This window comes from Podarcis pityusensis (assembly GCF_964106645.2).
Source record: "Podarcis pityusensis genome assembly, chromosome: 1".
NCBI classification, from domain to species: Eukaryota; Metazoa; Chordata; class Lepidosauria; order Squamata; family Lacertidae; genus Podarcis; species Podarcis pityusensis.
In genome coordinates, this window is record NC_138028.1 from 101,967,685 (window position 1) to 101,995,611 (window position 27,927).

Consider the following 27,927-nt stretch of genomic DNA (forward strand, 5'->3'; position numbering starts at 1 on the left):
TGGCCTACACCCCTTTCTCCTCAGGCCACACTCCCTCATGTCCCACTGAAGTGCTTTTACTTTCCTGGAATGCATTCCTGAACTACAGGGCAATAGGATGTGGCTAAAATTGGGGGCAATCAGAGGGTGAAGCCTGGGGATTTCATTACTTCCCTATAACATTTGAGTTTCCTTCCAAAAGATTCAATGGACCTGTGGGGTGAAAGATAGATAGAAGATCAGTGAACCAATGAATTAGTGTGGTCCACATAATACAGTACGTTGCAGGGAGATGTGGTTTGGCAGTGTCTGTGCAGCTGCCCATTTGGGCTTGTGTACTTGACCTGCTGCTTTGGAACAAACTCATTCACACTCTCCTGAAATTCTGCCTGTTGCTGTTCAGAGAGCCTCACAGCCGGTCCTAAGACTCCCTGGAGTCTGCAGGTTCCTGTAGGCCAGGCCAGGGCATTATAATACACAATCCCCGAGGACCAGTCAGAATGGATGCCTATTGTGGGCAAGTTCAAATATAAATAGGGAGGGCCTTTTTTTACTACTTGTCTCCTGTAGGTTGTTCAAAGAAAATCACAATAGGCTAAAAATAATGAATCCAGGTGGCTGAATTTTCCACATTCAAGGAGAGTTACATGCTGATATTCTTATCTCAATGCCATGCTTTGGCATTACATACTTGTTTGCCCTTTTCAGGGATCAGAAACCACAAGCTATTGTATGCAGTAGTGTATATGAAACCTTGTAGACTGTTTGGCTGTTTTACCTGCACTCTTTTCTTTACCAGAGAGCCAGTGTAGTGTAGTGGTTAAGAGCGGTAGTCTCGTAATCTGGGGAACCGGGTCTCTGCTCCTCCACATGCAGCTGCTGGGTGACCTTGGGCTAGTCACACTTCTTTGAAGTCTCTCAGCTCCACTCACCTCACAAAGTGTTTGTTGTGGGGGAGGAAGGGAAAGGAGAATGTTAGCCACTTTGAGACTCCTTTGGGTAGTGATAAAGTGGGATATTAAATCCAAACTGTTCTTCTTCTCTTCTTCTACCACCGTTGGGATACTGGAGTTGAAAATAGGTGTTGAGGAAATATTTGTGTGGGTATTGCACTCCAAACTGTTATACAGGGCTGGTCACTTGATTCTAAGTATGCTTGAGGCCTATTGTTGAGCAACCAGAATATGGTTACAGTCATAGCTTGGTTGTCGAATGGAATTGTTTCTGGAAGTCTGTTTGACTTCCGAAAATGTTTGACAACTAAGGCGCGGCTTCCGATTGGCTGCAGGAGCTTTCTGCACGCTATCGGAAGCTGCGTAAGCCGCATCGGATGTTCGGGTTCCAAAGAACGTTTGCAAACTGGAGCACTCACTTCTGGGTTTGTGGCATTTGGGAGCCAAAACGTTTGAGTCGCAAGGCATTCGGGATCCAAGGTACGACTGTATTTGATGCTATATCTATAGCTGATAGATTGCAGCCTGGTACAAGGCCTGATAGCCTGCCTCTACATCATGGGGAACCTGTGGCCCTCTGGATGCTGTTGAACTACAGCTCCCAGACAATGAGCATTAGCTATGCTGGCTGGGGCTGATGGAAGTTTGAATCCAACAACACTTGGAGGGCCACAGCTTCCCCACTTCTGCTGTTGGCCACATCCACACATGTAGCTTTCCCGCAAACATGTAGCTTTACCACAAAGGATCTTGGGGACTGTGGGTTATCTCTCACAGAGCTACAATGTCAAGCACCCTTAACAAACAGCAGTTCCCAGGATTCCTGGGTGGAAGCCATGTGCTCAAAATATATTATGTGGACGAGAAAGTAGAGAAGCATGATGAGCACCCTCATCAAAGGGTTGGGAGGAAAGGCCAACGCATATCCTCCCATATATTTTCATCAGATGAAAAGAAGGACTTTCTTGTACACTTGTAATACTCCTTCTCCTTGTGGTTCCCATATACCAAGGATTTCTTCCTAGCCCACCTGCACACCCTTCAACATCTTGAGTCCCAAAACCGGGATGTGTATCTTTGAGTCCATGCTCCTCTGTGAATAATGTGACCTACGCAAGATCACAGAGCCCAAAAGATGTGCTTTTTCAAGGTTGTGCTCTCACTGTGCCACCAAATGCATGTGTTTATGGGTGCCACCTGAGATTGTGCCCTGGCAAAAGCACTTTTTTGGGGGGATAGGGGCAAGATTTCAGTGCAAAATCATGTGATATCATGGTGTCCAAAATGGTTGCTATGCTCTCGTGGAAAAACGGGATGTCCAGGTTCCTCAAGGACACTTGCAGGTCATGCTGCTTCCAATTACATGTTTCTGAAGGCACTTCACTTGCTGTTTTCCTTTAGAATGCAATCACCTATCCTGCACTGACCTCTGATGCAAGAATGTAACGGACCATAGCCACATCCCCTTCATTTGTGCACTCCCCACCCACTCAGCTTGCAGTCTTGTGAAAGTCAAGATTGTGTAAACACTTGAATCTGTTTGCAGTTGCGGCACTCAGACACATTCACTGATATTTTTCTGTCTGGGTAAGCGGTGGTGGCGTGTGGGGGAGAAGAAAGGCTACCCCAAGGAGGCTTCTCAATTATTTACCAGGATCAGGAGCAAGAAAATAGGTTGACCAGGGTTAGAGCACATCAGAAATGGATACTGAGAAGACTGGTTGGCTTCATCCAAGTCCACATCCACACAGACATTCCTCTTCATGCTTCTGCAGTCATATTGCTGGGCATTTAAAGGCCCAGGCTTGCCGGTTGCGACCTATCAACCCTAGATCCATCATTTGCACACAGCATGTATGTTATTAGGCACATCTTGCCTAAGGCAATGCTTATGGTCCTTCTTGGATGACATATCACTTAGAAGCCACAATGAGACTGTTGTAGTTAATTTTGGTTAACGTTCATGTAATCAAAAATAGTTTATGAGGGGTAGCTGGGTGACAGACGACCTATATATAAAAATCCATCTGTACCTGACGGGGTGTGGCTGAGATACCACAGAATATTTGAGGATATTATGCCATGAATGTGCTGCTACAGGAGGTAGGGATAATCACTGGCAGCTGTCAGAAGCAGGAAGAGATAGAGAGTGGTGGGGAACGTCTGGTCTGGAGGCCTAAATAGGCCTGCCACCCACACGTCTGAATTGGGCCAGGAAAGCCATTTTAGTCAAAGCACACTCACCTGTCTGTCACCTGATGTCATATCTCAAATCTCAGCACTAAGTGCTAAGGTCACAGATGATATTTATGCTATGGGAATACAGCTCTAAGACTGGAGATAAATCTAGGCTTGCTTCCACCTCAGACTTTGAATGATGTTACACAATGTCAGGTGATTGACAGGTGGGTGGCTGTGATGGCAGCAGACTAGTTCAGGGGATGCAAATCAGGCCACATGATAGCATACATAGCTTTTTTCCTGCAGCAGATAGAAAAAGTGAGTATTCAGGAGGAGTGTCACTCTTGGCCAGCACTTGCTGCCTATGTTGATTTCCTCACTCTGTCTAATGGTAGGACTGGTCAGGCCACCACATCCATCAATCTTAGCTGTCCAAAGATTGTCTGCTTTCTGAAACACCTCTGCCTCTACTTCCCTCTTTTTACTCTGTTGTATGACTGTCCCCTGTGATGAGCTGAAGATTGCAGACAATCAGGACTCAGTCTTTCCCTCTTATACTCTGTAAAGTGGGGAAATGCACACTGCTGGCATTACATTACATTATACTGGAGTGATGTTTGTGGACAAAAGCCCTGATCTCTTTTCCTCCATTTGGGGATGCGACTGGCAGTTGTGCAAGGAAGGGCATAAGTAGGCTCTCCTAGCTTCTGCCTTCTCTTCCAGTATTTAGGTAGTGTCTAAAACTCACCATGATCATTGTTATTTGATTTACAGTATAATAGTGATAGCTAAAGCAGAAGGTAAAAAAGTCTCTCAATCAATGAAGGAATGATAAATGTGTGACTGTGTGAAATACGTAACTTCCCTTCACATTTAGGGTGTGTGTGTGGGTCCTATTTGAAGAGCTGTCAGAGGACAGTCCTCTACTGTATTTGACGGACTCCTCTATTTGAAGGTGTGTCTGGTCCAAATCTGGTTTAAAGGAAATTAACCACCAGCGGGACAGTGAGCAGGGCTTTGAAGTTTCCCATTAGCACTTAGCACCTGGGCAACAGACTAGGCAGGCACAGAGGCCACCTGCCAGAGTCTCCCCCACTATGGTAAGATGTATTGTATTTCTATTTAAATTAAATGTTAGTAATGATTTCTAAATCCACTCTTATGAAAATTAATTAGCACTCCGAAGATGCAAACATGTATCCTCTTTTATTAAAATAAGAATTGCACTGCCCCCCCCACCTTTTGGTGATTTGTAAGTGGCTACCCTGTTCACATTTGAAGTATTGGTCATATTTCAATGTGAATTTTAAAATGATGTCTCTGTGCTGCTTTTGTGTGCAGTGCTAGTTGCCTTGCCAGTCTCAAGCTGGCACTGTGGGTTTTCTGTAATCACTGAACTGAGAGGGGAAAAAATATAGACATGCACACAGACAGAGCTGGCCTTTATTTTAGATTGCTTGTTGTTGCTGAGTTGAACAAGATTGCAGTAGTTGCATGCATAACCCTTCTTGTTAGCCTATCAAGTAAACATCTTAGATACTAGATTTTAAATATGTGACATTTAACCACAGTGTTTGTTATGCCGGTGGCTTCGCTGTGGGCTATTTCAAACACTGCAGTTTTCGTCCGCGGAAAGCACTGCCTTTAGGTGTGATGTGTAACCTGCACATAGGTTGTTTCTTTATATATATATATATAAATATTGCAAGGTAAGCAGGTGTATGACTATCTTTTTATCTCTGTCTGTTTTAATCACAAGTGCATATGAGAAACTATGGCTAATTGCAGCCCCTTTAAAATAGTCTGTCTCAACTTTAAGTCAAGATTCTCCTTCCCTGGAGATCTTTGGAAAATAGATTCAGGTAGGTAGCCGTGTTGGTCTGACGCAGACAAAATAATTAATTTATTTTTTAAAAAATTGTCCAGTAGCACCTTAGAGAACAACTAAGTTAGTTCTGGGTACAAGCTTTCGTGTGCATGCACACTTCTTCAGATACACTGAAACAGAAGTCACCAGACCCTTATATATAGTGGGAGGGTGGGGTGAGGTTTTTCTGAGAAGGTTAGTTGGAGATGGGTGATTGCTTAATTTTTAAAATTTATTTGGAAAATATGTTTTTATTTAGAGAAACAGCAAGTCACTACAACTCTAGTCCATTTAGGGAAAAAATGGGAACTAGAATGTGCTACCTTATGGGGTTATGGATATCCACAATTCATTTTAATATATGCAGGTAACTCGCAATTTGCGCACATTTAACTTGTGCGCATTCAGCTTTACGTGCTTGGAAAAAATATTTTAAAAAAATTAAAAGGGGGTGGAAATGGGGCAAAAAAGACTTTGGCAATCCCCACTGCCATTGAACCCAATGTGTTTTGATCATATACCATTTTGGGTTTACACACAATTCCTGTAATGTAAATTGAAAGTCGCCTGTACTTAGGACTGCCATATTTATGTCCTGAGCCAATTTCCAAAAGGCGGCACTTTGTCCTGGAGCTCGACAACTTTTGGGGCGTCCTGCTTTTTACTTTTTGAAATATGGCAACCCTACTTGTTGTACTAGCAATACACTCATAGTTACTATTGTTCACATGCTCTTGTGTAATTGAGTCACAATAATTAGTTGGCCCATCACAATTAGCATCACTCCTTGCCACCTTGCCTCTCTGTCAGGATGCTGTCAGAGGCTCCCGGCTGGTTGCCCAGGAAAGTATAAAGGCAAGGAAAAGTTTCTTCTTTTTTATTTCAGTCTTTACAGAGAGAGGCTGGAGAACCCAGCCTCTTGGAAAATGGCGTTGTCCAGAGTGAATCTCCACCCTCCGTCTCTCCCACTTCCTCATTAATCATTACCTCCTCTATGGGTGCTGTTAAGTGCCCTCTGTCTTCAAGCTCTTTGCTCTCCTACTTTTAAGACTCACCGGGTTCTGGGAGATGGAGGGCCTGGAACGCTTTCTAATGACAACGTGTCAGCCAGGTGCTGCTCTGGTTTCCCATGATTTCCCAACTTTTCTCCTCATCTGCTTCTGAGCTGTGACCTCCCTCAAACCCTGTTGTTAATCTATAGTATCTTCCTCTTCCTCCTCCCTGGAAGGGTCAGGATGGGGAGGCAGTCTCCATCATTCCTCCTCTGCCCAGTCCCTGACAGCCTCTCAGTAAGCTGTGGCTATCTATACCAGTGCAGGAAGGCCTGGTACGCACTGCAGCCCCTCCCTGCCAGCTGCCTGCTACTGCCGTCAGTCAGCCTGAAGACTTTCTCTAAACCAGTGGTTCCCAATTAGCTAATTACAGTGGTACCTCGGGTTAAGTAATTCATTTTGGAGGTTCGTTCTTAACCTGAAACTGTTCTTAACGTGAGATACCACATTAGATAATGGGCCTCCTGCTGCCACTGTGCCGCCACCATGCAATTTCTGTTCTCATCTTGAAGCAAAGTTCTTAACCTGAGGTACTATTTCTGGGTTAGCGGAGTCTGTAACCTGAAGCGTCTGTAACCCGAGGTACCACTGTACTGAGGACCCCCTGTTTTCCAAAGGCAAGCTGTGGACCCCCTACTTTTGAAAATTTCGATAGCTCTATTGTAGTTACCTCTGCAAAGCATTTTTTTGAATAAAATGTGGGGTAGGCAAGGGATGGGGCTGCGGACCCCCTGGGTGCATTCCGCTGACCCGAAGGGGTCCTCGGACCCCTCACTGAGAACTACTGCTCTAAACCATTTCTTCCTCTGCAGGCTGCCTGTGCATCGGATCTGCAAATAGTTCAGTGTGTGCACGGTCCCAGATAAAGATGGGGAGAAGATTGAAGGAGGGGTTATACTATGATCCACCCCCCGCCACCATGTGCCCCAAATTTTGTGCTTCATTTAAACTGCCTTTAAATATTGCACTTAGAAACATAATTACGTCACTGAGGACTTGTTTCGGTGAGGAAAAGCAACCTGTTTACAGTTTGCTGAAGCTACATCCATCTCAGAGGGAAGGAAAAGCTTTTAAGTCTGCATGCCAGTTCCATTCAGAAACTGTACAAGTTTGGAAACTTTGAGGATGAATCCGTTGCTTGGTGTGTGCATGGTGGGCAAACGGACATACTGTACCAAAGAAATGCACCCACCACCATGAGGCATAATTTAATCCAGGCAAGATTACATGGAAAAAGTCCTTCCTTATTGTCCACAGTGTCCCAAAGTATTATTCAGACACAGAAAAATTCAAATAAGAAAGCAGCATTAACAGAGGTATCTAGGCCGAGGTACTGTGCTCAGCCTAAGATAAGGATCTATAAAGTCAGTGTTGGCTCCTGGGTTGTTAACATTTATTTATGTGTGTTTTAGCAGCCGATGTATTTCCATTCTTCAGACGCATTCCAGTCACCCTTGGAGATTATGTTTCGGTGAACAATAATGACCGCTGCCCTCCAACACGATATTTTAAAAACAATCGTCTAGGAGCTATATTTATTTTAATAACTGCCATTTTCCCCCCTGCCTTAAACTTACCAAGACGATTTACTTTATTGGCTAATTTTGCATTTACGTGAAGTAATCGGTCAGAGAACTCTCGTGGGTGGAAAATGTGGTTTTCCTCGGAGCAGCTGCATCAAAAGGGAGGTGTGTGTGTGTGTGTGTGTGTGTGTGTGTGAGAGAGAGAGAGAGAGAGAGAGAGAGAGAGAGAGAAACCATTAGAACACTTTGCCTCACGTTTCCTCTTTGGCACATAGATTCACAGAAAAGTATTGGCCCCTAGGTAGCCAGGTCACATTCCCCAGTTCATATGCAGAAGAGAAATGTAGTAAAAGGACACTGTGTCAAAAAGAATGGCCCCCTACAGTTCTTGTGGGAAATGTCCCGTCCCGGGGTGGGGGGAATGGTTTGAAATAATTTTGCGGCTCTCTCTAATCTGGCTTTCTGCAATATGCACACTGCAAGCCTGTCTTCCACAGCCTGAGACCTGTTTCCTTTCTGCCAGTACCTTAGTATCTGCTTTGCCCTGGAGTCTGCTGATGAAGACTTCCTGTTTGTTTTGAGTCACTGTTGGAGTGATAAATATACTTTCTCCTCTGAGAGGAAAGAAACCAGCTGCCCTGAACTAGAGACAAAATATGTAGAAATTCCACCAAATAACCCTCTTATCATGAAGCCTCTATGGAAGCCTTTAAAAAAAACACACCAAAAAAACAATTGTGACAAAGGGAACCATTTGTATATCGAAACATCCCTGGACGTGCACAGACCTCGTTTTTTTTGCCTTTAATCCTATGGCTGTAATTTTAAATAACTCTGAGATAAATAAATACAGTTGGCAAAAAGTCTACACACTCACGCTATGCTGTAATACTCCGCTGGATAAACAAACTGTGTTAGTTGTGGTTTTTTGAACTGACCACAAGCTTTAAATCCAGTTGGGTTTTATTTGGTTTTGCATGAACCTCTAATGCTGCTGGATAAACTTATGTTTATGTTGTCAGCAGCATCCAGTGTGGTGCTGGGTCACTTCTGTGCGTAATTTCTATTTTCGAGAGATAGGATAAACCCCCAGAAAAAGATTAGAATATTAGATAATTTTAATAAAAAGATTGGTGTTTTATTTCGTCAATGCTCATAGCTCACTTTGTAATTTTGAAAGAATGCAGTTGTGTCTTTTATGTTTTTGCTACTATCTTTTCATCTCTTTTATCATCTCTTTTCCTGGAGACAGAGCTCAAAGCACAGCCCTACACCCAATCCCGAGAGCAAGGATCGGATGCAAGTTTCCAGTTCTTAACAATGCAGTGTGGAATTCAAACTTCTATGCCCAGGAATATGGAATTCCAGAACTGTTTTAAGAATACACCAAATCACCCATATGCATTCCCTTCTTAGGAAATGGAGGGAATCCTCACAATTTCCTCTTCTGCTCCATCCTAATGGCCATAGGTCTTCTGCCTTCTAATCTGTAGCAAACCTCTGGGATCTTTTACAGCACAGCATGAACAGCCAACATGAGAGTTTGGTTCATGTGTCAAGTTTATTATGAATCCCCTGGATAACGTGTAAGACACACAGCACCAGAGACATACAGTACTGCTGGTGGGCTATATAATTCAGCCTGCAATCCCATGAATAATTACCTGGGAGTAAGCTGCACTGAATATGCTTGGATTTACTTCTGAGAAACATGGATAGGATGGCACTGTCAGTCTCTGAAGTTGAAGCAGCACTTGAATTCTTAATTTTACATTTGTAGGTGGACCAGTGCTGTGACATTTAGTAGATTAACCATTTAGATATATCAGTTTAAAAGGTGGCTCTGACTAATCAGACAGGAGGCTGTTGTTGTTTTAATTCTTTTGAAAGTTCCTGCCTTTCTTCTATGTGTGAGAGAAGGATCCTTCCTTCTCTCACACACAGATGGAATGTCTTTTCTGAAATGGTGCCTGCTGTGGCATGAATGCTGAATCTAAATATGAAGAAATAATGCTTTTCTGCCCTTTAGAATTACTATTTAATTCATTTTTATTAATATGCAGATTTATGCACATTTAATTATTTGATTGATTAAAGCCCAAACGATCAATCAACTATAATTTCTTCAGATGAGTGACAGCCCTAGTATAGACATTTGGATGTGGAAATTCAACATATATCCACAGCAGATTTTAGGCTTGTTTGCTTGTACATGTCAATTCTGGTGAGAAAAGTTTCAGCTAAAAAAGGGAGCAATTATTTTGAAACTCGGGTATCAAATTTATGTGTTCTTAAACACCAATGGCTGATTGATTCACATGGCAATTAGACATGTGGTGTCCAAAAGAATCCTACTTGAAATCACAACCAGCGTACAAGTATTTTAATAACTGATTATATATAAAGAAGTAATGCGGGTCTATTGCTAGTGATGAGTTGAATGCAGGCAGGATTAGACCTCCTGCATGCATTTGCAATGCAAACCCCTCAACCCTTTCCTTGTGCTTGAAAAGTCTACCAAAACATATACGACTAATCATATTTGGTGCAATCCTAGGCTGCCTACTCAGAAGTTTGCCAAATTGAGTTCAATGGGCAATTATAAATAGGATTGCAGTCATAGCTAGTATTGTATGTTCAAATCATATTTACCGCCATGCAGTTTCTCAAAACTACTAGGATGGCTTAGACACCATGAAACATTACACCAAATACGATAATTTAAATCTATACAATAAAATGGAATTGGAACCTGGCCTCGATCGGAGACGCTCTACCCAGCCTACCCTTGGATAGAATCATAGAACTGAAGAGTTGAAAGGGATCCTGAGGATCATCTAGTCCAAATTGCTGCAATGCAGGAATATGCAGTTGTCCCATATAGGGATTGAACTTGCAACTTTGGTGTTATCAGCATCATGCTCTAGTTGTGCATTAACACTGTATGAATAGTTGTGTGGGAAAGTATGGATGGGAGATGGGCAGCAGAGCACCTGCTCACATATTGAGTTGGATGTTTAAGGTTCCCAGTCATTCAATCGCAAGCTTTCTAAGTTAGGGGTCTCCTCAGATTGTGGGACTATGTCCTCTATAACAGTGACAATGTATGTATTGGCTATTACCTTACCTGCAGTTCATCCTCTACTCCACCTTAGAGTGCCTTACCTTGTTCAATACATGATAACTTTTACTGGGCAGCTATAAAGGTGTACAGTGGTACCTTGGATTAAGAACTTAATTAGTTCTGGAGGTCTGTTCTTAACCTGAAACTGTTCTTAACCTGAGGCATCACTTTAGCTAATGGGGCCTCCCGCTGCTGCCGCGCCGCCGCACGATTTCTGTTCTCATCCTGAAGCAAAGTTCTTAACCTGAGGTACTATTTCTGGGTTAGCGGAGTCTGTAACCTGAAGCATCTGTAACCTGAAGTGTCTGTAACCCAAGGTACCACTGTATTTGCCTGTGTTAAATATAAACACAACGAATTTCACTTCAGTATGCATTTATGTATACATCTTCCTATCGTGCTGTTTCTGATTTAGGCATGTAGCTATATGCAAAGTAAATAATTGCTGGGAAACTGAGGGAATAATCTGTATGTCAAGGGATGCAGTATATATGTGTGAGATAGTTTAGCTGTCTATGTGAAAAGTTAATTCTGACTCACAGCTGTTGAAAACATCAATTTATAGCATTTACTGGGCAGCTATAAAGTATATTCCACTGTGTGAACCCAAGAAACTTCACCTCAATTATGTGTGTGTGTGTATATATATCTATATCTATCATATTCATATTCATCTAATGCCATTTCCGATTCAGACATGTTGCTATATGCAAAACATATAATTGCTGGGAAACTGAGTTAATAATCTGTATATTGGGTAGTGGTGGAAGTAATGCAAGGGATGTGGTTTTGGAAGACAAAAACCACCTATAAAGAATTATATAGAGCTGGACAAATGTTTGTCTATTTCATTTTCCAGGGCAAAAGCAGTGTTTTGGGGGAGCTAAAATGTTTTCTGGAAAAAACTGCAAGTTCCTTCAGGGCTGCTTCAGATTACTCTTACTGCTGCATGCAACACAATTAGGGGTGGGTCAGAGGGCCTATTCCCACAACCATGGTCATAGGCTGTGGAAGCAGGACATGGCCTGAAGGCATTTGGTGATGTCAGCTTCCTTAAGCTAAGCAAATCTGGGTTGGGGCAGTGTGCATGGGTATCATGGACCAGCAGTCAGCTGTGCCTGAAGGTGGAGAAGGCAGAGTGGCTCTACCTGCAGCTGATCAGCCTTCAAGGACTCAGAGAGGAAGGCGCTGATAAGAACCAGCTGGCTTCAGCCTTCTGAAGCAGAGCTTCCAGTAGCAGTCAGATGTTGACAATGCTTGTAGTTCCTGGTCCTGCCTTGCTGCTTCCTGCTTCCTGCTGGTCTTGACCCTTTACCATTGGATTCCCTAACCCCTGGACCATCTGACTGTGTGAATTGCTGTTCTCCCAACCCTAGGACTGGACCTGACTTCAGATGCTGACTCTGCCTCCAGGCAAGTACACCTCAGAGACTCTTCTGGTTGACTGGCCTCCCCCTCCACTGAGCGATACATTGTCGTTGCTCAGCAACGAGACTATGACAGTGGGTCAGAAGACCACATGAGAACCACATGCACACCATCTAGGCTCCTATGACGGAAGAAAGGCATAACATAAACGGAATAGCTAACTGAATAGCAGCATCCGCAGGATTTTCAAGTACAGTACTTATCCCCATGGGTGCCAAAGATTCAGTGGTCATGGGAATGGGCCGCCTGTTCTCTATGAATGTGCTACAAACCAGAATCAGAAATGGATGGCCTAAGATTATTATCTTGATCCCAAGAACAGTGATTTTCAAACTCTTATTTGATTTGCTTTCATTGTCTGAAGTTGGCCTGCCTTTTGTGTTCCTCAGTGCATTTATCTTGAAATATGTTTTGCTTAAGGCTATGGAATTTGGGGACATTCAAGAAAGATGTCTCTTCCCCCTGGGTTTTCTAGTGCACAGCCACAAATACAGCAGCTATGCTGGAGAAAGGTGGGGCCCCTCATACCTCTGTCTTACTGCGTGAATCCAGTTGTACTGATACCACTTGCCCATGTATGTCTCTGTCAAGCAGAGAGATGAATGGAAATTCTGCACAGAGTGAAGTACCCTATAGATCACATAGAATGGGGATTAGAAATCTACAAATAGGGTCAGAATGTGAATTCTCTAAAATCTCAGTGCTTTCCTTAGCTAGTGGGTTTGACTTTTCCCAGTTAGTCACACTTTTTAGGTTCTCTTTTTCTTTTCTTCTGTTGAAAGGGGGTGTATGTGTTTGTGTGCGCGCTGTTCTTTTCAAACATTCTAATGTAGCAAACGTTTGGCTCTAACTAACAAACAAACTAGGCAGTGGGTCACTCGTTGCTGTGTTAGTCTTGCTCTGGTGGTCGACGGGAGAGGGAGGACCAGGTTGCTGACACAGCTAAAATCAGACAAAACATTCTGGCTTTGTACTTCTCAAATGCCTGTTTTAGAAAATTGCTCAAGTTGTTCTTCACGCCACCACCCACCTTCTCTTTCTGGTTCTGACATTGTGTAATAATAGATAATGTTGACATATGTTCCCTGCTGGTCAGAAATACTATACTTCTGTGAAAGGTAACATTTTCAAGAAATGACAAAATGTGTTTTGCTTGGACAAGACATTAGCTATTTGACTAATCATGCAATGTGGGATATGGGGGTAAAAGGTTTACCCTTGTAAGATGTGGAAGAAAGTTTGTTGCGACAGTAAAAACAGCAGCCTTGGGTGTGTTTAGTTTTTGCCAGTTCGAGAGATCCTGGCTTCGAATCAAAACTTGTGTGTCCTCAGGAATTCAAAAGAAACATTTGCAGTATGTGTGAAGAACAGCTGTCTCTGGTACGAGTGAGAACAACTTTTCAAAATGACTATTTGAACATTTTCTCAAAGAGGGATTACAGAACATAACGACTGGGCTCCCCCCCTTGTCCTGCTAGCTATTTTTATAGATTAGCATTACAATTTGGTAGCTTTTGAGAGAGAGAGAGAGAGAGAGAGAGAGAGAGAATATATATATTTCCCATTAGACAAATATATCCCACAGTAAAAAAAGAGGAAGAGGCAGCTAAATCTTGCTAATCAAACATGCTCTAAAGAAACAAGCAAGCAACTGCAGGGAGATTCAATAAAAAGCAGTAAGCTTGCACAGGGGGCTGCCAGATTCTGTAAGGGGTCCTGCACTTCTAGGAGTGAACTAGCAAGGAAAATTTCACCAGGTGTAACTTCTCCCCTCACTGCAGCACTCTTGTGTCCTCATCCAGAGCCAATGGAATACCCCCTTTTATTCAACATTGGAAGAAACGTAACTCTGCCATAAACAAGGGGCATTCTGCATTTTTGCCCTCTGGAGTGAAATGGGGGAGGATAAAGAAAACTCTGGGCTCTTCCACACTTTCGTTTGCCTCATGTTTTCTTCTGTTTGTCTTGGGATTCCTAGTCATTGACCTGAGAAGTTTTTATTTTGTGCTGCTTTCCCCAGAAATACCTGCTGCTTACTGATGAATCAGAAGAAATGTCAATCTGTAGAAAACCCGATTGATGTTTGTTCTGATTCGGCAGTAAACGGCAGGTTTCCCCAAGGAAAACGGCGGGATAAAAGAAAAATCCATTGGACCCTATAAATCATGGGACAAACAGAAGTGTGTATGATCCCTAAATCTCAGGTTTGTTTTGTTAAGGACAGCCCTTGACCTTTCTCTATCTGTGTTTCTCCCTGTTCCCTGTGGGTTTCCATTGGCAGACGTCTGCTTTCAAAGGAGGAGCTTTTCTAGACAGCTGATTTTGACTGCTACTTTTGCACTCTGAAAATATCCCTGCTCATGCTCAGAGGTACTCTCCTTTAGGGTTATTTTACATATTTCATTTTTCACCCTAGCTTGCAAAATCGATTTGGGGCCTGGACGTAATGAGCCCTGCCGTTGGTTTCAGCTAGCAATTCTATTGCGTGTTGAGTCCCACAAGACCACCCCCAAAAAATTCACACTTCACACATCAATTTTTGTTTAAGGTTTTTGGCATAATTTTGGCCACAACTTTATTCAAATACAAAAAATGTGAGTGGTTGCGTAGGCATTGGTTATGACTATCTGTCCTTGCCCTCAAGGACAGAGCTGGCCTTCCGGACACCAACGGAAGCCAGCGTGGGAAACAAGTATTGGGTGAGAGAATGAAGCTGGGCATCAGTCCCTCACTTCTCACCCTCATGTTCCTGTGGGGCTTGCACGGCCCAAGTTCGATTCCAGGGACAAGGACGAAAAGAATGGCAAGCCCCTGGATTCCTTTAACGGAATTCCCTTTCCGCACCATTTGGAGGGGTAGGCACTTACCCCTCCAAGCACCAATTTAACCAATGCCTAACCGCCAACCTTACAAGTTGTGACGATTTGCTACGCAGTAGGCAAAAACCAAATGGCACCAGCCAATCAGCCAGATGGCAAAATTCCTACCAGGCCCCCGCTCCAAGGCGGACGACCCCATGACAGGCATAGCAAGGTCAAGCGATCAAGAAAAACCACCCTATTAAAGGGAGGGAGGGCGGGTGATCCGGTGCAAAATGGCCAAGAGGACGTGCCAATGTCTGGCTCCTGTATTTAAAGCCTCTGACCCCTCCTCCAAATTGGCAACAATCAAAACTCCCCAGCAACCCAATTTTTTCACTTAAAGGCTTGGGTTCCTCCAAAATTCTACCCAGTAACAGGCAGGGTGGCTTGTTCCCCCAACCGCAACACGTGCTCTCTGTTAGGGAGAACACGCTTTCTATGCCTTGTAGCAGAAAAAGGCCCAAGGAAGATGATATGAGGGAAGCAAGGTTGGTGTCAACCTGCTTCTCTGGGCCAGGTCTGTTTGGGAATGCCCATTAAAAGGCAACAAGTGTCACGACATCATAATGTGCGGAGCTTTCCCCAGCCTGGCTTTGGGGAGGGGAGGGTAAACTCTAAACAAAATGATGTCAAATCATGATGATGTCCCATGTTGCAGAGGAGATGCAAGAGAGCAGTAGACTTGCATTCCCCTTGTGACGCCATATTTGAACATGAGCAATTGGAGCCCTAGATATACATGAAGAGAGTCAAACGAGGACCATAATGGTTTGCTGTGTGCACTATGGAAATTAATAAAGGAAAGCAGAGCAAATTAATTCATTTATCCTGGCAGGAAACTAGTACTCAGGTTTCTGCCAACAGTACTCTGACTGCCTCGAAGCTGCGGCGTACGACGAAGGAAGGGCACCTTTCAAATGACCTCTGACACATTTAGATAGAAATGGGAAATTTTTATTTGGGCCTGTTATAGCTGAGACCACAATGGCTTCCCTCTTGTGTAGCTTTACAGCTGACCCTTTGCTAATGAATAGCCTTTCATGTTTGCTAAGCAGACAGAGTACAAGTATGGATAAAATGCATTTTCAACACACATCCCCTCCAATCCTGAATCTTCATTACAACAGCTCTACCTGAACAACCAGGGCAGGTGTTTGGCTTTGTCAGAATGAGATTCAGGGATCCGCATCAGTTGGTTTGGCACATTACAATCGGCTGCTAGAGAAGTTGGCAGGAGGCTGTGTGTATGTTTTATGCTACGCAGCATTGCTGTGACTCTTGCCTGAGGGAACAAGCTTGGATAAAATAAGTTTCCCTGTGAACATGAAAGGGAAGGGGCATTCTTTTCTCTTTTTTAATGGCTTGGTGCCTCTGAATTTGGAGAATTGGTGGAAGCAGAGCAATGTCTTGAGGTAAAGAACATTTCTTTAAATACATTGTTAATTGCCAGGGGCTGGCCAGTTTTACCGTCGGTATACTTTTTTTTTCTTTGCTCAAGTTTCAGATTTAAACATTCAGGAAAAAAATTGCAGGAGAGTATTGGAATGGAAGCTGAGAAGTTTGGTGTTGAACGTTAGGAAAAGCCTCCCATGCCAGTTCATCAATCTCCTTTCACTGTGCATAGTGAAATAATAATAATAATAATAATAATAATAATAATAATAATAAAATAATAATAATTTTTTTAATTTATATCCCGCCCTCCCCAGCTGAAGCCAGGCTCAGGGCGGCTAACAACAATAAAACAGTACAGAAGTACAGCACAAACAACACTCTAAAATCATTCATTATAAAATTAATTCAAATCAAGCCACTGGCAACCATTGGGCCAGAGCTCCGCGAAGATTGCCAAGGGAGGGAGTCAGGCTGTGCCCTGGCCAAAGGCCTGGTGGAACAGCTCTGTCTTGCAGGCCCTGCGGAAAGATGTCAAGTCCCGCAGGGCCCTAGTCTCTTGTGACAGAGTGTTCCACCAGATTGGAGCCGCAGCCGAAAAAGCCCTGGCTCTAGTTGAGGCCAGCCTAACCTCTCTGTGGCCTGGGACCTTCAAGATGTTTTTATTTGAAGACCGTAAGTTTCTCTGTGGGGCATACCAGGAGAGGTGGTCCCGTAGGTACGAGGGTCCTAGGCCGTATAGGGCTTTAAAGGTTAAAACCAGCACCTTAAACCTGATCCTGTACTCCACCGGGTGCCAGTGCAGCTGGTATAGCACCGGGTGAATGTGATCTCGCAGCGAAGACCCCGTAAGGAGTCTCGCTGCAGCATTCTGCACCCGCTGGAGTTTCTGGGTCAGTCTCAAGGGCAGCCCCATGTAGAGCGAGTTACAATGATCCAGTCTGGAGGTGAACGCCTCTATCTGTAGGCTCAGGTTGTATATATGTGTAAATAAACAATATATCGTAAAGACACCATTGGCAGAACTGGAAAACAACAATGGGCTAAATGGTGAGAAACTGCCCATGTCCCCAATTCTCTGGTGGGGTGAAGGAAAAAAAACTTTGGGATTCATTATCACTTGGCATTTCATGGGGCTCAAGATCCTGTGTTGTGCGAGACTTTGAGTGTTTGCAGCACTGAAATGATCTCTCTGGGATCCAAGCTTAGGCAGTGTGTATGGCAGTCCTAGGCTGCTCAAACAACAAGACCCCTTCCCCTCTTGGACTTGCTGATGTGGTTCACAGGAAAGCAGAGCAATACATTTGACACCAGCTTGGCTGCAGGAGTTGCTGGAAGAAGATGCAATCCAACTGTCTTAGGGACTCCACTCGGGATTTGTGTAGGGTTTACTCCTTAGCCTTTTCTTCTCCCAAAGATGTCCTGCAAGAGGCAGGAATGGGGTGTGCATATTTGCTGTTGCCACCCGGACCAACAGGAGCTACACTGCTAGCAGAAGCTGCACCTGGATTGGATGTGTTAGGCCGGAATTATAAGAACGTAGGGAAGCTCCTTCCACATGGCTTGCAGGCAGGGGAGTGGCAACAGCTGATCTCAGCATTTTCTCAGAAGCAGAACATCTGTGGAATAAGGGTGTGCCTTTCCTGCAAAATTAAGGTGCTTTTCCACGAACTGGGTGAAACAGACCTCAGGGCCACAACCTTCTCCCACTCTATATTTCCACCTTGCTTCCTCAACATGTTTTGCTTCTCCCCTAGTAATTGTGCAGTCCTTCATGGCTAACTAAGCCATGAAATGGAGCATTAGTTCAGGAGTGTCTTGTCAGAACCCAATGGCTTCTGTCACCATCTGGCAAAAAAGAGAGGGGGCAGACAGGGCCTGGCATCTACAGCAGTGGGTGTTGCTTGGATCCTGGCATTTGCCCAAGAATGCTGTGTGCCGGCCTTGAGTGTGACTGTTTCCACATATGCACAGTCTTGCACATTCAGAAGCCAAGCAGGTGGATTCCAATCTGCCAGTCCACGTGGGATGCTCTGTTATTAATGCCTCTGACCTGTATTCAAGTATGCTGTGGGATCTCGTATGAGTTTACATGCTGCTCTTCTGCATGTACAATGAAAGTCCTAATTGCAGAAGGAAGGACTTTACTGCTGCATATAGTTTACATGCTAGAGCAGGTCAGAAGGTACCTTGAGTCATGCTAGCTTTTCTTTTAAGAAAGCAGGGTTACCATGGTAAAGTACAAGTGGGTAACCCAGAGCATTCTAATGCTTCTTACTGCATATTCCATTAGCCATTAGGTCTGATTGCTGCATATGGATCTTTCAGTAGGGCTGGTTGCATAGGGAGTTGAGTAGATTATATGCACTAATTCTTCATAAACAATGATCGGATTTGCTCCCACCAGTGGGAGCATCCCTGGAGTGGGATTCTGGGGGACCTTTCCAGAACAGGGAGTGGAGAGCTGCATGGGGAGGCGAAATTGGCAAAAGTCCCCAACTGGGTTCTCCCCACTTGATCAAAGCCTTCCATCCATGCACTTCTGTATCTAGCTGCTCTGGAAAACAGGACAACTTTGACTAAACTTGCAAAAGAAGTAACTTTATTTTTTGAAATTTGGGTTTATAATGGAAATGTTTCCACTTTGTTTTGTACAAAGTTTTTTTTTAATGGCTTGCTCTTATGATCAGTTTCATTTTCCAAAATCAATTTCATAAAACGGGGCAACAGAGAAGACCCTGACAAGTGACTATATGGCCATTTATTGGGCAGGGTTTTTTCTTTCTTTCATAAATGGTACATTCTGAATCCTCCTTAGTGGGACACTCTTCATGTTTCCATTTTTTAAAAAGTCTTTAAGAGTTTATTTTGAAGAAAGACTTTGAAAACTTGCCAAAACCATCTTTGTATTTTGAAAGTCCACATCAAGAAAGTAAATAGTCACTGAGGGTAGAGAAAAGGAAACTATTAGCATTGTTTCCTTTTAAAGAAAAAAGAGGGGGGAAATGCAGTGTGAAACGTCATAATCTATGAAATGTGTATTTGTTATTTGAATTCACTTAAAAATAATTGTCACTAGTAAATCCATGATAGCGTGCCTGTACATTTTAAAATACCTCTATATCTGCTGGCTACATATACTTTGTTTTTTGTTTCGTTGCATTTCTTCAAGTTTCCATGTTAAAATATTTCTATTAAATTGCTGAGCTTGAGATTTTACAAAGGCTTTCATGGGGTCTGGAAAAATCAACAATTATTCAACTCAGTTTGTTTTTAATGTAAGGACATCTATTACCATATATTTGCATACAACACTAGTTCTTCAAAATCTCTTTTCTAGGGGCTCTGCTTCTATTTCCTATAATATGCAAAGATGAGATAGCACTCCCCCCTCTATCACACACACACTTCCTGCATTTGTAGAGGGACATAACGGGCAGGACTCATTTCCAAGGAAATCAGTGAAGTTGTTTTAGCATGGACAGCCCAAGAAAATGTTACTTTGTAAGTTGCTATGAACTGAGAATGTGGCTGTTAGATTTCCTTTAAAACATGCCAAAATTCTTTTAATGTAAAAATCTTCCAAGTGGGCATCAAGCTGATTAGTGATACATTCAGAAGGAAGGACCGCAAAGTTATACCAAGGTTCTGCTAAGGTAGAAGTCTTTCCCCCTGACTTTAGTGCTGGATACAGGACCTTTTGATAGTGTGTAATTATATGCAATCGAGTCGTTAGCTTGCTTTTTACTCTTGATAATGCAGGTTGTACTTATGCATATATTAATCACAGTGCCATTAAGCTGTCCCATGTGTAGGGTGGTAGTATGAGTGAACTGCCTGTTCACTTTAACTTTAATAAGTTCAATACATGTTCGGCTAAAAAGGAATCTATGCTGCGTGCACGGTGAAATATTCAGTGGAATGCAACGCAACAGACGGGTGGCCATTTTGATGCCGCTGTGAAGTATGGAATTGAGGCACTGGAAAGTTCACAAGGTCTTCCATGCTAATGTGAAATCCTTTTGGTTTGAAGGACTGGCTAGGCACAGAAATGTAGATTTCTACAAAGAATGGTTGGCAAATGTGTCAACGCCCGTGCAGATGAATGTGTGCAAAACCCATTCTGCATGTAGTGTCTCTCTCCACATCCCCCTGGATTGGCTTTTTTTTGCAGTTCTGCTTTACAGTGGTACCTCAGGTTAAGTACTTAATTCGTTCCGGAGGTTCGTTCTTAACCTGAAACTGTTCTTAACCTGAAGCACCACTTTAGCTAATGGGGCCTCCTGCTCCTGCCACGCCACCGGAGCCCGATTTCTGTTCTCATCCTGAAGCAAAGTTCTTAACCTGAAGCACTATTTCTGGGTTAGTGGAGTTTGTAACCTGAAGCGTATGTAACCTGAAGCGTATGTAACCCGAGGTACCACTGTACTTCTAAAGCAATAGAATGGCAATACCAAAAGCTCCCAAGTGGATGCATATTTTGGGCTTTGTTGATAATCTCAGCATCTAATAAGAAAGCACAATCTCTCTCTCTCCCCTTTTTCTGAACCTGAAGCCCTAATCTCTTCCTGCTGTTTAACTTAAAATGCATTGAAAAACATACAGGCCACAATTGCTCCATCCATGTTGTGTTCATCAGGCATTTATTTGGATTTGTTAAGCAGCTGTTTACATGAACCAATCCTGCGACACTCACGTAGTATTTCAACAAGTTAAACACCTCTGTACTTAGTTACGGTACCAACTGACCCCAGGCTAAATCAGATGAAGTTGACTGGAGCATCAGCTGATCTGCAGCATCTATGCTGAAAACACCTGGGAGTTAGTAAAAGGGGTACCTTGGAAGCAGAGTTTGCTGGATCTTCCGTGCACTGCTTGGAAGGAGGGCAACCATCCCATGTGAAAATCAGCAAGGTACGAACATATACAGAGATGGATGTCAAGGTTAATTTGTGACTTGCCTGTCATAGCAGCTGGGAATGGGCCAAGCAGACCTGTGCTCTTCTTTCTTTCCGTCTTTGCCTGTTCTATCATGCCTGGAACATATACATTGCACTCAGAGAATTCTGGGCACTGTAGTTTGTTAAGCGTTGATGGGAATTATACCTCTGTGAGGAATAAACTACAGAATTCTTTGAGGGAACGAATTGTTAAGCGTTGATGGGAATTATACCTCTGTGAGGGATAAACTACAGAATTCTTTGAGGGAACGAATGGACTTCAAATGTGCCTTGAAGGAATAGGGTGCTTTGATGGGATAGTGTATTTAGCCTGTGACTCTAATCACGCTATCCATGCCTATACCACCCACATACCCCACAGTCATTTGGAGTAACTTCAGGGATCTATATTTAGCTTGCTGAGATCTTTGAATGAAGGGTGAATTAATAATAATAATAATAATAATAATAATAATAATATATTTAATATTATTCTCTGTTTACCAATAAGCCTGATGAACAGTTCTGGAGTATACTCAGTATTTTGTAACATTTTCGTTGGCTTAAGAAAGGTATTGCCCAAATGTTGGTTTTTGGATTTTTTCTTCTGGGCGAACATGGCTAGCTTTGCTTCTTTTACGTATGCTTTATGAACTCACATTTTGAATTCAGCATAAATTCTCAGTCAGCAGAGCAACATGGGAGAGCAACATCATGGGATGGGTGTTTCCAGCTACTCTACCCTTTGCCCTTGGAAGCCTTATAAGAAGCTGCTTCTGACTACAGATTTGGGCTGGAGCAGACTCAGCTGTACTACAGTTGTTTCTACGAAAGGTACAAATCCCTCTTCTCTTCTGCCCACTATTACCAATCAGCCATTGAATTATGATTTACAAAATATTCACAGTGACAAGACAGTCACTACAGTGGACAGACTCATAGTAGACAACATTCCAGAAAGAAAAAGGAATTATGCCATAGCTGGAATTGATATAATGGCGTTTTTCAGGATGCTTTAATAGACATGAGTGATGTTTTGGCAGGCAATTGCAATAACTCTAGATATCTGATTGCATTACTGACTACTAGCAAAGGGTGTCTCACGGGAAGGAGCATTACTTAAGGTACTTCATATTTTTAACTTGCTGTAGCTATTTTATAACATAACATAATGCTATTTTCTAAGAGACACATATTAGAAAGGAAAATATACAAGAAGAAAATGTGAAACATAGGCATTGTTAGGTAAGCACTGGGAAATACTAATGACAATTTCTTTGGTTATGAGCTGCTTAAAATAACATGTAACATTTGATTTAGGCAAAATGGCTGCCACTGAACAGAGTTAGAATATATTGTAATCATGGTTTAGGCTTAGGAAAATGTTTGTTTTTCATATACTTCATTTAATTTTGAATGTTACATGAACATTTTGGTTCTGTTAGCTTTGGCCAGAGTCCTTTTTTCATGGTCAAGATCTTATTAGAAGTCAATGGCAATCTTCTCACTCACTTGTATGTCTCTGGGTCACACATTGCATCTCATGAAACCTCTAAAAACACCTCCAGGCATTTAAAACAAACTAGGAGAGGTGGCAGGAGAGGAAGCCCAATGACTTCTCTTTCCATTTCCCAGGCATGCTTACAACGACTGAGACAGAGCCCTCACATGTTTTCTGTGGTTAGGGGGGGTCGCACACAGAAGTTGATATGGGGTACTCACTTGTAACGAATGCCTGTGATTCTTAAGCCTCTTGATTTTGAGCAAGATCATACTACTGAATAAATCCTGATCCTTCTCCGTTTGCCTTTTGGGTCGCTCCATAATGACATGGCTGCAAGAGCTAGAAGTTTTAAGCAAGCAGCATCAAACACCAAGAGTCCCCTTTTCACGATCAAGATCTTACTAGAAGGCAATGACAATTGGGAGTGGTGATAATGCTAAGGTCTGGAGACTCATTAACATGGGATATTTTGCCCATAGCTCCAAAGATGCCGTTCCTGATTTTGTTGAACTTATGTGCCTTATGGCAGGCACACAGTACATTAACCCAGTTCTCAAGTTTAAGAAATGCTTCCTCCACAGGCAGGTTGGAAGGAGGAGTTTGCTCAGGACAATATATTGAAAGGTGTGTCTCAGTGATTTGGTTCAGTTAATTTCAAGGGCTCTGTAGATTTTATGAAGGTCTTCACTCTGACGAAATGTGTTTTTCGCCCTGACTACAATGGAACAGGAATGTGGGTCTGTAATTCAGTATGAATCATAGAATTGTAGAGTTGAAAGGGACCCTGAGGGTCATCTAGTCCAACCCCCTACAATGCAGGAATAGGCAGCTGCCTCACATGGTGATCAAACCTGCAACCTTGGCATCATCAGCACCACGCTCTAACCAACTGAGCTATCCAGGCATGTGAAGCACCAGTTGTTTGAGCTTGCCTTTCTATCAATTATGACTGTAGTTTGTGCAATCATTGTGACTTTTTTAAAAAAGGTACTAGACTCACACAATTCAACCTGCATGTGGGCTTAGAGATTATTGATTAATGTATGTCCAGGTCCCTACAATCCCGCAACCTGCTACAATCCCTCTGACAGCTCTGTACGCCCCCACAGCTGATCACATGAGGACTGCAGAGCAGATGAACAGAATTAAAATAGACTATTCTCTCACATGCCAGATTACATATAGCATTCTCTTACAGGGAAAGAGGCACTTGCTTAGAGGCAGCAGAGCATTCCGGATCTATTTTATTTATTTATATATATGCCATCCTCACACTGAAATACCAGTGATGTAAAATATATACAAAACACTTTAAAATATCAATACAGTAAAGTCATACACGCAAAATAAAGTGGGCAGGGGGCAGGATGGGGAATAAGCAGCATAGTAAGCAACAGGTCTAAAACCCAGAAATTTGTTGTTGTTTAGTTGTTTAGTCGTGTCCGACTCTTCGTGACCCCATGGACCAGAGCACGCCAGGCACTCCTATCTTCCACTGCGTCCCCCAGTTTGGTCAAACTCATGCTGGTAGCTTCGAGAACACTGTCCAACCATCTCGTCCTCTGTTGTCCCCTTCTCCTTGTGCCCTCCATCTTTCCCAACATCAGGGTCTTTTCCAGGGAGTCTTCTCTTCTCAAAAGAGAACCTGGAGCAGGAACCGGCAAGCCACTCCAGTATCCCTGCCAAGAAAATTCCATGGACAAAGACAACAAACCCAGAAATAGACCACAGCAAACCAAACACCAGCAGCCTGAGCTGTAGCCCTGGAAGTGCTTGCTGCAATAAGTGAGTACTGTGATGTTTTCAACAACAACAATGAAAATGCTTTGGTGCAACCACAAAGAAGGCTTGGTTGTTTCCTTCAGCTATTTCTCAATTGAAGGGACAAGGTGGGGCCGAAACTAGGCTTTCTGTCACCGAGGGCAAAGACCCAGTCTGACACCCCACCCCCCAGATGCATGTTTGTGTACATACACATACACCCCCCAACACCTTTATTCATAAAGGGCATAAAAGTAGGCAATATATCATCTGAATACAAAGGAATCCTAAGTAGTACTATGACTGCATGGTCATGCATGATGATGCACATATGGTTTCCAGTCAACCCTCCATTCAGACACTGACCATCAGCAAGATGGTGGCCTTGTGTACCTTCAGATCATTTTACTATTACCATTTTACAGTAGAGTGAGCTTTACTTAACTCTGCTTATTTCAATGAGTCTATTTTGAGTATGGTTAACACCGGGTATCACCCATGATATATTTTTGATGGTATTTAACTGACATCATAGTTTCTGTTGATCATGTAACACTGAGATTGTGAATGATTGGGGAAGGTCACCTTAAATGGATGTAGTATGGTTACCCACAAGAATGCTATTAGCATTGCAATGTGGTGATGATGAAATTGCAAATCTCAGTTTTAAAGCTCTGCTTAATTCCTCTGTTGCACCCACCCAAAAAGAAAGGCAAGGAAAAGTGGGAAAGTCAGTCTTCACACTGAAATCAGTATAAGTATACCCCCAAAGAACTGGTCTGATTTCTTTGCAAATGAGCAGAATGATAGGACCAAGGGAAAGGCAAATTAACCTAGAAGGAAACTGACAGCTTTATAACCCATGCCTCTGATTGAAATGTTCGGAAGTCTCCTGGCAATTGTCCCAGACAGGCAGGTAGAACAGTGAGTTCGCTTATTATGTGAACTACAACAATCTGGCTTTCCACAAATGCACCTTGGGCCCAGCTAAGTGTGAAGGTGTAGAAGTGTGTGCCAAACCAAGGGAAAGACCTTATTTACCTGAAATGGTTTGCTACCAGGATTTGAGATCTAAATAAGAACAGGGCAAAGATGCCTTAAACCCTTACAGTTCTCATATATGTAGAAACATCTATGGTGGTATCCAGGAGGCAGCGAGTGTATCAAGTCTGAGGATAGCTTGGCCCACCCTGATTGATGTGAAGAACAGCATATTGATGACAGAGATGGTAAAATACACTGCGTAATTCTAACATGATCTTCCATCCTTCCTTTTTGCCACTCTCTCAGTGCAAGTCAAAGAGAAGAGGACAGCTCTTTTGCCTCTCACTTGGATGGTGGGCAAAAATCTGGAGCTGGCCTTCGAAATTTGTTCCCTCACCCCCAAGTATAAATTATCAGTTGGATCCAAACTTAGTAATACTTACCAAGTGGGCTGATTGAAGTCTTTTGAACTTGTTCTGATTATTTGAAGTCGCATTGATATCATTGTGTCTAATCTGGCTATGGTAGGAAGACAAAATCCAACCATATATATCTAGAGACACACAGACACCCACAATACAGGCTTAGGCACAGCTTCCCTCCAGCAACTTCAGTAAGTAAATCTCTTCTTAAATGAATAAATGGGGCCTGTCAGGTCAAACGTTCAGAAAGGTATTGGACTGAGTAGTAATTACAAACCAGAGATATGTTAAATCACCAAAGAATAATTTATTTCCCTAGCAAAATATACCTAGAAGTTTATGGGCTGTGGGGTCATTGTTTTACACCTTCCTTCCAGCTTCTATAATAAATTCTAGTGAAAAATCTACTACTGAGATGTGGAATTTGAAAGTTATCTTCCTGAACATTCCATGTACTTCCTTTTTTCATCCCTCTGAAAAGAAAGGCGGACCTCTTTTTTTACTGAGAGGAGTAGAAGCCATGTCACTTTGTGATATCCTCATAGTTTTTACTGGGAAGTTTTCAGCGTATTTCTTCATAGATGCTTTTCTTCATTCCCAGTGTATCATTCTGCTTGATAGCGGCCCTTTGCCGTGTGCTTCTTTTAAGAGCTGGTTGTGGTGGGGGGGGGGGGAAGAAAAGACAAATAAAAAAAGGAAATAGTTCAACACATTGTTCAACGATCTTTTAGATTTCACTGAGCAGATGACATGAGTGACAGAAATGGAGAGTGCAGCTTATGCAGGCCTGGCATATAGCAAGCCTGCAGGAAAGGTAAGCACAGCTATCAAACACATTTTGTATAAGTGCCTCTCCGGTTGGAATGATTTTTGAAGTTTTTTAGGCCTGCAGGTTAATGTCCCAGGAACATGTCGATGCGGCTGAGAGGCAAGACCATGAACCTGGAAGATCGAGACGGACAGGTTCTCTGGGGAGCGGAGATGAAGCTAAGCAGGTTAAGAGCCTCACCTGTCACAGGCGAACTACCTTCACAAGAAAGCGGATGTTGAACAAAGACAGGGATCCGCTGACAAGAATTTCCAAATGTGCAAGGTAAACAAAACAGAAGGAGAGGGCAGAGCGGGGGAGAGGGAAACTCTGGTTTGTAACCCAAGTAGAAAATATTCACCATAAATAGCAGCTCACTTGTAGCAAGACTATATTAAGGCTTGACAAATTCACCTGTCTAGGGCCTCACACACAGCTGATTTATATGACTGGGCAGGTGGAAAAGTGCTGAGCCCTTTTTTTTTTCCTTTTTGGCAAAGGAAGTGCAGTTGTTAGTGGAGCAATGCAGAAGAAATGCCATCTCCGACGCTGAGACTGAGCAAAGAATGGAAGAGTTCTACAAATTAGCATTCCCAGATGATGGCATTAAAGTTGCTTAATGCAAAAATCTTGTCCTTTAGATAGTGTACCCGGTACTGATGTACTGATGGAATTAGTTTATTTAGGGCCTCATCATTTTTAGAAAACAGTGCTTTTCTTTTCTCCTTTAAAATGGCTGGGATACCCTTCTTACAGAGGCAGGTGAATGAGTATTGAAATAATCATAATGATGATTATAATATAATATAATATAATATAATATAATATAATGGTTGTTCCTCCTCCTGCCATATGCATCGGTAATGCATATGGTCACACCCACACCATACGTTCAAAGCACATTGAAAGCAGATGGCTTTCCCCAAGGAATCCTGGGAACTGTAGTTTGTTAAAGGTACAATCCCTGGGAATGGTAGCTGTGTAAGGGGAGAGCTACAGTTCCCTGGGTCCATTTGGGGAAAGTCATGTGTATTAAATATGCTTTAATTGAATGGTGTTGATCTCACCAAAGAGTACAAAGGGAGTGATGATCAGTTCTGGCAGGCCAGTCCAATTGTAGCAAACAAAGCCACCTGAGGTTTCAGTCA

The 27,927-nt window shown here is 42.9% G+C and overlaps 1 protein-coding gene across 1 annotated transcript in view; it reads left to right on the forward strand.

Annotated features, from left to right (window-relative positions):
* LOC308479172 (uncharacterized protein) overlaps positions 1-27,927 on the forward strand; it is a 128,644-nt gene that overhangs the window by 46,954 nt on the left and 53,763 nt on the right. The window contains exons 2-3 of the mRNA XM_081009621.1: positions 24,412-24,589; positions 26,703-27,064. The gene's annotated coding sequence lies outside the window, so the exon portion shown is untranslated. The remainder of the gene's footprint in view (positions 1-24,411; positions 24,590-26,702; positions 27,065-27,927) is intronic.